Here is a 10,839-nt window from a genome sequence, read left to right on the forward strand (position 1 = left end):
AAAAATCTGGTGTACAGTCAGGAAAGAGGAAGCAGAAGATGAGGAGATGAAGAGAGGGATCTAACCACTGTTTCTTTCCCTGGAAAATGAGAGAAGGCAAACATCAGCAGCAACAGCACCAAGGGTTCAAAAAAAAAATTAATCAGCTCCCAGGAAATCACAGCATTGTTCTAACTTTTTTAAAACAACACTGGTATGTATATTTTATTTTGTTTATTTCTGAACTTTGAGAGCCCTTGCTTTGCGTTCCTAAGGTTTTTAGAAGTCCTGAGAAGTAAATGGGATCTTTAAAGTTCAGATTCTGAAACGTTACCTAGATAGCAACATCTAACAATCTGGAAAAACATATAATATAAGTAGCATGAGGTTTTCAGCCCTGTGTGCCCACAAGCTAGCAGTGCAGTTGTGATGGCATAGTACTGCTTTTCCCTCTCCCAGAGAACCTGTAGCAGCTGGGCCAGACCTTCAAAGGAATTTTCTGAAAAAAAAGGGTCAGCGGGAGAAGTCTGGGCCTGATAACAAAGGCAGCTATAGGATCTCCGCTTGCAAGTGCTATGCTTTAAGGTTAAGAAGCTGCTTTTCAGCTACACTTCTCTCACTGCCTCCTCCTGAAAGTGATCACTTTGCTGGCTCCCCTCCAGTGAGTGCTTGAGCAGAATCAAACAATTCAGCGAGAACTGCACGGAGAGCCTGCAGGGAGAGGTAAGACAGAAAGCAACCCAATGGGGAGAAACCTGCAGACCAGAGAATTCCCTTATCTTATGCAAGGGAAAATGTACTGGAAACACCGCAAGAGCTTGAACATTACTGGACACTGGAGGTATAAGTTACAGGATTCTCCCACCCCTTTTCACACAGTGTGGGCAGGAAAAAAGATCCCAAAAACTACATACACATTTTAGTAGGACTCCAGCAAATCACAAATCCAAAAAACTTCCAAAACTTCCCTGTTAGATGGATTTTGCTTTGCAAATGTGTTTAGAAATTGGTAACTACCTGACTCATCTCCACCACAGAAGAGTTATTTCATGGTGCATTATTAGTCACCTGTTATCATCAGTATCCTTTGAACCCATTTTGAGATTACAGAGCACAACATAAATCTGCCACAGCTTTTTGGCACCTCCTGCCAAGAACTTGCTCATACTCTGCAAAATTATGCAGACTATTAACCTTACAAAAATTTTAAGAGGCTGGGTCTTCCCAAAGAACACACAGAGGGCAGACCTTCACAGTTCACAACAGCAGTGACCAAAACAGGTAAGGAAGAGCCATTACAACCCCCATCTGAAGGGCACAGCACTGCTGCACAACTACCATACAAAGAAATGAACTGAAATGAAGGCCATGAAAAACAAAGGGTGCTGTAACACGTCTTGAAAGGATAGCCATAAACCTTATGTCTCTCTGCCTCACCATATCTGAGCTCTTACTGCAAAGTGAAAGCACAGCTCATTTTGGATTCAGAAATAGATTTATCAGACAATCCTAAATATTTTCAGCATGAAACAGCATACCAACCCTGACAAACATTTTAACTTTAGCACAAGGTTCCTAGAACATTCAAAAGTAGCTACCGTAAGATTTATACTGAACCAAATATTAATGTAAATATTTCTAAGAACTCTTAGCTTCTAGTTTCAATTTAATTATTTTACAGACTTGCTTAATATGTTATTGCTTAATATGCTTAAAATGTTTTGACTAGTTCAGTCAATGTTGAACACCGAAAAAAAAGAGTGCAAATGACTTAAGAAAACTGTTCTTCATCTGGAAGCAGTTTTCCAACGCACACTGATAGGTTTTCTGCCCATCTGTTAAACCAGCCCCATCAAATTGTTTTGAGGACAAAAAAGGGGGACAGAAAAAAGACTCTCAGTATTCATTATGACTCATTCAGTATTTTTCACTAGCTTTGCTTACTAAGCGTACCACAGTTATTTCTAGGTTCTATTCTTTACTAAAAGAGTTATACTAAATCCAGCTATAGATTAAAAACTTTTCCTAGTTTTGGAAACTTCATGGCCATGAAGTGAAAGGTCCACAGTATTTTTATACCAGCAAAAAGTCTAAGTGCACACAAGGGCTTTTTCTGGTGCAATATACCTCATTTCATTCAGAAGCTAACACAAGCTGCACTGGCAAAAATGCATTTGCACCACTACACATATGATGAAAGAACTATCTGGAAAAGCCATACCAAGAAAACTTTTGTAGCATAGATCAGACCTAAGCTATCTCAGCACCGGAAGAGCACAGCGTCGGAGTATGCACCGACAGGGCTCCATAAGAGGCATCTATTTTGATTTCAGCTAACCCCTCGAGCATGCATCGCCAAGCAGACAGCAAGCTGAGAATTAAGAACGATGCTGTCACACAGCAGTGCATAGGCTACTGCTCAGCAAAAGTCTATTCTAAGAAAACTGTTCTTCAGCACTGTTCACACCAGGATCAACTGTTCTTCAGTGAATTAGTATTTCTCCAGTTTTCATAGTAAGAATTTTAAGAAATTAAATGTAACAAATATAAACGACTGGACAACACCTGACATTTTGAAATAGAGATACTGAGTCTCTGCAACGTTCTCAAGTAGGTTGCATCATTTAACCTGAGAGATTTGGCTGAGACAGTTACCTGGTTTTGCAGATGAGCTATTTATATATTAATGGCAGCTAATAACATGGATATCCCGTAAATGAATGCAGTATGTTAAAAACAGTATCACAGCAAGTGAAAATAATTCAAACCCAATTCAAAGTACTCCATTTAATGATTGTTTAGGTCTCGTAAAATGAAAGTACATTAAATAAGCAGAAAAGATCAATATGACCAAGAGGCACCTGCATATTGATCAAGGAACAAAACTGAAGAGAATTACGTCTGATGCTTTGTTCTAATTTGCTGCTTCTGCTCACACAGCAGGGCTCATCTCCATAACTCCCTTATACCCCAACCCAGAGACTATATTAACTGCCATGCTCTTTTCTTCTTCTCCCATGCTTTAAGTTTTTATAATAGCATTAAGACTTACATTAGATGTACTATACTTTGACTGTTTTATGAAATTAAGACATAATCATTAATTTTAAAAGTAACAATAGATGCTTGGTGGATGGATTGTAAATCAGCTTCTGAGAGACAGGATATTTTGTGCAGCAAGAAAACACTGATGAAGAATTACATAAGAGTTTCAAAAATATGTGACAAGGAAAAATACAATAAAAATTACAGGAGTTCAGAAAAAAAAAACAAACCAAAATTTCTTCAGCATGCTATGTACACAAAAGACTTCCAGCTCAAAGGTGAAAATGTAAAATGTTTGGAAGGCTTAAGGAGTCTGCAGATCTTGGGATGGAATAAACTCTACTAAAGAAGACAATGAAGACGAAACTATTCTTTCTCAAGGAAAAGCTGCTCTGCTCTTGACTCTATCATTCCAGTTGCTCAGGGTTTGGGGTTTTTTCTTTTTACATTCTTTTTTTCTTAAAATGCATTCAAAGGCCTACAGAATTCAATAGTCTTAATACATTTAAGCTTTATCAGACTTGTAATCGTATTTTAAAAAATCAAATTAGTTTATTACCTTTTATTAGACTCTTTCCATTGTAGAAATTAAGTGTCAAAGGGTGACAAAAGGATCCTGCAAGCTCTGTTAGCAAAATGGCTGTGTTCAATTCTTGTCTCAGAGTCTATGCAAAATTCATGACTTAATTTTCTCGTCTGTATTTAGAAAAAAGTATTTAAAACCATAACATACACCACAGCAATCTTGATTCCCAGTATCAAGATAACCCCATACTTATGTGCAGTGTCAGAAGAACGTTATCACAACAAAAATAAAGCAAAAATTAATTGGCAAAGATTATTTTCAGAAACACAGCTTAGAATTAAGATTGTCTCTTACACTTATGTCCCACATCCTTAGTAAAAAATTATTCTGTCAAAGGCAAATGTTAAACTGACCCAGGTCATGAGTCATTCCATTTACCCTTTCTGAGTCCTGCCATAAGGTCAGCTTTTCCCACTCCTCTGGTAGCGGGAGTGTTCAGAGACCTCTAGGGGAAAAGGGAAACGGTAATGATTCAGACACTGACTTGCATATAATCTTACCTTACTGCAGATTTTAAGAAAGGGAAGATACTGAGAAGCAGTACCAGACCCAAGGCTCTTCTGATTCAGTCCCACATCAGTGTATGTTGCCAATCTAAATTCCAGCCACCATGGCTCCCTTCCTCCCACATCTCCCAGATAAGTTGTCCCCTCCCCTCCTCTACACCCACACAAGCACTCTGCTGAAAATGGCCCGTCAGCCCCTTGCATCCAGGGGTACACACATCAGCACCTATGCAAGGAACAAGTACCTCTGTGCGGCAGATACGCAAGGAGAAAAAAATCACAGAACAATTTATATCAATCAACCTGACATGGAAGACAATCTTTAATCCTCTGTGTGTATCAAGCTCCACATTAAAGCAATGAAATACAGAACTCTATAATAAAGTTTTGCTTTGTATTGGCATCAAGTTTCCACCATCTTACTCAGCAATTACCATACCTATTCTGATTTCCATTTACTCAACAACTCATTAATACTGCATACAACATGTAAATAACACATAATTAGTTGTGGCAAAACCACTCAAAAATTTCAAAGCTGAGAACCCAGTTGAGCAAAGTAACAAACTTAGGAAGACAAAGTGGCAGATTACCTGGTATTGAAACAAATATCTGCAGTGAGAGTAAGCTCTGTGTGGGAAAAGTAAAGGAGCTTTTAAATGGCAATTAGACAAATCCACATTACTCAGATAATATTATCAGCTTTTTTCAAGTGTTCAGTCACTGCCCTTCACAAAAGTAGCTAAGGTGGATCCTATGCATATTCATAGTAATTTACATATCTAAATCAGCTACTTGCTTGTTTTGGGAAAGGAGGAATTTGTTATTTGGCAAAGGAGAGGAGTAATGCTATCCTGTCTTACAATCCAGTGAAGAGCAGAAGTCACTGACTCCTGGAGGGCTCCCACTCTGTGGAGTGAAGATGCTGTGCTCATCTGTGGCAGATGAGCAAAGTTCTCACCAGACCATGCCCAGTCTGACACTCGGCACTGCAGCTTTTCTTGTGCCTGTACAGGTTATTAAACGATCCACACGTGCAGATCTCATCAGGATTAGGCCTCCTATGCAGGTCTAACTGCTCCTAAGAAACTATTAAATACATGTATATTGATTCAAAATACTGATTCAGTACATTTTAGCATGCTGGCTAAAGAGCAAAACCAAAAACCTGCTCCATCCCCTTCCCCAAGGAGTTTGGTTTTTGAGTTTTTTCACATCTATAGCTTTATTTCAAACCCAGGTTCCTCCAAGCAGATAAAAGTCTTTACTAATTAGTAAAGGCTGTTTGGTAAATGTGAACATTACAAATAGGTATTCTGGTGTAATGATCTTCTATAGAAATGTATTATTCAACCAAAGAGGACTCCCTTAACTCCAATTACACATAACTAACACAGGTGACTTTTTTTTTTTTTAACTCCAGTATTTTATTATGGAGGTGGAAGAGGAGAGCGAGAGAGATTTCTATAGAGAACGGATCAGGTGTAACAGTTCTGTCCCTGTAGGTGAGTGGAAAGACAACGGAGTGTAACAAACATCAGGACACAGCAGAAAGGTTGACAAGAACCTCAGCAAGAAGCACCACCCAGAAACTGAATATGAAACTTCAAAAATTACAGTACCTGTCTGGTTACAGAATAATTCTAATGAACTTGCAAAGACAGTATTTCAGAATAATTTAACTAAGGAAAACTAAATGAAATCTCTCTGAAATAAATAGGCTATACAGATGGAAGTCTAGTACTGTGGGTTTTACCTCTGGGAGTTGCAGCCTGCATAAGATTCTATTCTTTCATTAAAAATCTGTTGTGTGGGGGGCGGAGGAGGAGTAACTGTGTTACAAGGATAAAAAGAATAGCACAATTGTTGTAAGAACATCTAGTTTTCTCTACGTATTTATCCATCACAATCCATCTTCAACTTCACATCTATTTTTCCTCGTTACCTTACCTTATACTGTGTCAGTAAAGACTATTTTAATGCTGGGGGGAAACACTTTGTAAGGAAAAAGCCCCTAAACAGGACATTGCTAATTCATTAGCGATGATCATTAAACAGTCTTCATTTTAAGAGAACACAGAAAAACAAAGAAAGCTGATCAAGCTCCATCAGAAGAGAGAGGAGGACTGGCAGGAACAGCAGCTGTGCTCTAGCTCAGATTGGATTTGTGTTGGCAGAACTGTGAAATAAAGCCTGCAACATATTGTGGCTTTATCAATCCTGCTTTCCCAATAAAAAACATCCAAGGAATTTAATGCTTATGTTTTGCCTTTCATAGGCTATTTCACTTAGGAGGGTTTGTATACAACTACATTTATAAAAGTCCAAGATACATTTAGTTAGACATGCTGCTCCTTCAAACGGTGCCATCTAACACATACTCTAAAAAAGCTTCATTCATCTCAGTATCTCTAAATGCTTCATAAACACCATTTGAACAGATGCCATGAGTCTGAAAAACATTACTGCCTGAAAATCTTCTGTTATCTGACTTTGTTACAATAATATGTTTTATTATAAAATAGAAAAGGTCAGTGCAAGGGGAAAACTCTAATTTAAACTATACATTTAACAGAGTTTCATATAAATAAATTTTGCATAATTGACTGAAAAATTTATTATTAAAAGTCAATTTCTTCCCTAAAAATGAAAAGATAAAACAGTTTCTTAAAAGGTAATTTATAAAAGACTTTGAGACATATACCAAACCTAAAATTCAGACAAATACAGAGGTATATGTAACACGCAGATGTAAAAAAATCCTTCTTCTTCTCAAAGAAATGAGAAAATGAACATTTAGGATCATATCATAAATTACACACATTAAAAAAAATTTAAGTTGTTTTATTTCATTGAGCTCCTCATTTCTGGGCATAGAACACAAAAAAGAGGAGAAAAACATAAAGGACAGAGAAATGTGTAGGAAGATCTCGAACTACATAAACAAAGAGTTGTTCTTTGTATTTCCATGTAGAAAGTACCAAAGTAGGTCACCTGTTATGTATTAGAACACAGCAACAGAAAACAACTTATCTTTTTTGACTACCTTGCGGGGGGAGGAATATTTTTGAGTATAAGATTACAAAATACACGGTACAACTACCTCAACCTGCTTTAAAAGCAACACTTTGGAATTTCTGAATCCGATGAGCCAAAACTTTCACAGTTCAGACCTTCAAAACTAAAACTGGGTCTAGGAATGGAAGCTCAAGCCTGAAAACTTCGGGAGTTCAATAAATACTTATTTTCTGAGCAAGAATTCAGAGAACATTCCTAGGAATGGGATTACTGCACTTGTGCTTTCTCAAGTGGGATTATTTATTCAGGGAAAATGAGCAGCATAACTATTCAGCTTCTACAGGTATGTATTCCAGTTTGGTTTTTCTACCTTCTTTCTCATCAACCTCATAACCCTGATTTTAGTGCTGCTATAGCACAGTAGACTATTACTTTATAAATAAAGCTTCAGATCGAAGAAAAAAGTGTCATTCGCTGCAATCCACAGGCACGTAAAAGGGCTGCAGTGTACTGTTCCAAGGCAGAATTGCCTTTTCTTTGTGCTCTGCCTATATCTATGCAAGCTGCCAATTTATTTAAATCATCCACAAATGAAGGTAAAAGGGATTTGTCCAAGTAGAAATACAGTTGTAACAATCATGAAGTAGGAACTGTAAGACATCTTTGCCTACTGAACTCCCTTTGAGACTAAAAATAAACTTCTCCAGACTTTAAAATGCTCTAATTGTTTCAAAACCCAGGGTGCTATGTTCAGCCTGAGAACCAGATCACTCTACATAACTCAATACCGATCTAGTGTAACTGGAAGTGTGGCATAACAGTATGAGAGAAACTTTAAAAACTCACCAATAAGAGAACTACCTCTAATACTTAGTATTTTACCAGAAAGCCAACATAATGATTTACATTTCACCAGAGGAAGATGCGTTTGCTTTGGTAATACAGATAGGAGCAGTATTTATTATATTCACCATGGCAGAATTATAATTTTGTCTCATATTACCATGCTTAACTACAAAAGTAATTTTTGGATAATAAGTATCAGCTTAAGGCAGACAGCAGTAAATTCAACCTAATAATTACGGGTATTTTTGCAGCATTTCCTGTTTTCTGTATATAAAAGATCATATCTAGATCACAAAGAGAAAGGAGACCGTGACTTCAACATAATTTCTTCCCTCGCTTTAACTCTTATTTTAACACAAGTTCAGGAAATTAAAGCCTAAAAAGAACTAGAGAAAAAGACTAATTTTTCAGATAATTTAAAACCAATGCACAATTACACAATAGTTTACACTCAGAAGTTTCTTCAAGTGTTAGTAAAGTACCCCTCGGTATGCAATTATGAAGGACTGTCCACAATTCAAACAAGTTAATATTTAATAAATAATGAAAGAGAAATTTAATGTGGATTTTATGCACTGTTAATTTTTTCAAACTACTTTAATTGTAAAACATCCTTTAAGTAGTGGAAATTTCTTCCTGGCTGACATTTTCTCCACAAAGGTGATGGGGTACCTTGAAGACTTGTATACTTTATTGTTATTAAAGGAGAATTGCTTAAGAGTACTTTAAGGACTTCTCATTAAAAATAGAGGTGTTTAAAGTTATCGATATTTACACAGTCAATCATGGTCATCTTTTAAACAGTTAAGTTACAGCACCTTCTCATGATATTTAGAAAAGCATATTGATACACGAAGCTTGAAAGTGAAATAATTTTCACTACTGATTTTCACTCAACATGCAAGGCTGTAGTTTGCAAAATTGCTCAAAACAATAGAAACCGTATTTTTTAAATAACTTTTAGTAGAGAGCACTTGCCTATGGTTCCCACCTTGAGATCTCGCAGCATCCTGGGCTGTTTTAAGCATTTCTATAAAATGAAGAAGTTGAACACCGAGTAACTTGTCCAATTAACAAGTTTACAACAAAACCAAAGTTAAAAGCCAAGTCCTGTGAACAGCGTTATGACAGAAGCATCACTCTTTGTCTCTTAACTAATACTGCCTTGGGATTTTCTCCAACACTTCATCCATTCCCAACTGATTAATTAATTTTTTCCCATTTTTTTTTCCTTTGACTTATTTCTACCCATGAGTGTAACCAACTTAACTGGAGTTATGAAGCCTTCCAAAGTGGGAGAGGTGAAGAAAAGAACTTTCTTACATCTTCAACTATATATCTAGATATAGATGTACTAGCTGATTTGGTTACACAAAGGAAAATCCCAAATCATGATAGCCCCCCTTTTAATGGAAATTAAAGTTTCAGATTAAAAATATAAGAGAAGACAGGAATGCTCCTCTTCCTTCATTTATACAAAAATCGAAGTTTCAGCAGAGATTGTTTCTAGTACTGTAAATAGATCTGTGCTGTCTTTCCTGCTTCCCAGCCCCCACAGAGACAATGTTCCTTCTTCCAATACATTTAAGCAGAAGAAATGCCAATAGAAAAACTTCTTTATTGTGAAAATAAATAAAATCAGGGTCAAAATGTCCAATAAAATCATGGCTTGAACTGATTTTTGCACTGACACAGCAGGCCCATCCTTGGTGAAAAGTGCATTTTGGAAAGCATCTGGGCCAAGAGTCATTTATCCAAATTCATGATCCTTTCTTGGTACCTTTTGGAAGTAGAATTCAACTTTGGAGAATGTATTACTGGATATTTTAACAAACTGTAGCACAGAAGTGGGTTTTGGTTCTCTTCTCTGGTTCATTTCCTTAAGGTGATCGATTTTAAAAACTCCCCAATGAGCAAGGATTGCGAAAATGGAAATAAGTACTGATGTAGTTCCCACGCTGTCCATCTCGTACACGCTAGCCTGAAAGATTAAGGGCTTTGTTTTTTGCTTTCCTCTAGCACCAGCTAGTGCAGCCTGTTTTCCCCTCTTTTGATGCACTTATGAGGGTATACCCTTTCCTTCCAGTTCAGGCACAGGCTTTGTTCATGTCAAAACTGCTCTACTATCTTCTTTCCACATGCCACATCTCTGCAGAGACTGCATTTTGTCATAATGTACTTAAAGAAACATTTTACATTAGGGTTCACCAATTTTAAAAGTGCAAAGCAACATATATACCACAATTCCTAAAACCTGCTTAAGAATCCAAAATGATCAGAATCTATTCCAAAATACTGAAAGCAGAATTATTTCCAGACATTTTAATTCCTTGAATGGAACAGTCTTTTCTCTGTCAATATTTGTTTGACAGTAGGATACCTACCTTCTTTTTTGAGCTTGCTTTTTCTTCCCCTACATTTATCATGAAATTGCCCCCTTATATTATACGGCTGTGTTAAATGTACATGTCACCAGAAAGGGGTTTTCATGAGCACAGAAAAAGATTTATTCTATTATTCTTGGATATTGGAAGACTAGGACCAAGATTTCTGTGAAGCAAGTAGAAGCATGCAACAGTTTACTGTTTGTAATTACTTGTAATGCCAACTCTGATATAAAAATGTGAAGGACATATGCTAATTTCTGTTAAGTGGGCAATTAAAGAGTTGCAACAAAACAACTGAAGCGTGACAATTCACTGTTGTCATAGAAAAACTTTGTAACTGCATTTCCATTCCTGTCTGCAAAGGCATTAGAAAGTTTTAATCACAATTAAACACCAGGAGATGAAAAAAGTACTGGACAAGTATTTCTAAGTCTACAGTTGCTAGAAAGGCCACAGCATAAGACCAACTGAT

The sequence above is a fragment of the Buceros rhinoceros genome, unplaced genomic scaffold, assembly GCF_000710305.1.
Source record: "Buceros rhinoceros silvestris isolate BGI_N320 unplaced genomic scaffold, ASM71030v1 scaffold3834, whole genome shotgun sequence".
NCBI classification, from domain to species: domain Eukaryota; kingdom Metazoa; phylum Chordata; class Aves; order Bucerotiformes; family Bucerotidae; genus Buceros; species Buceros rhinoceros.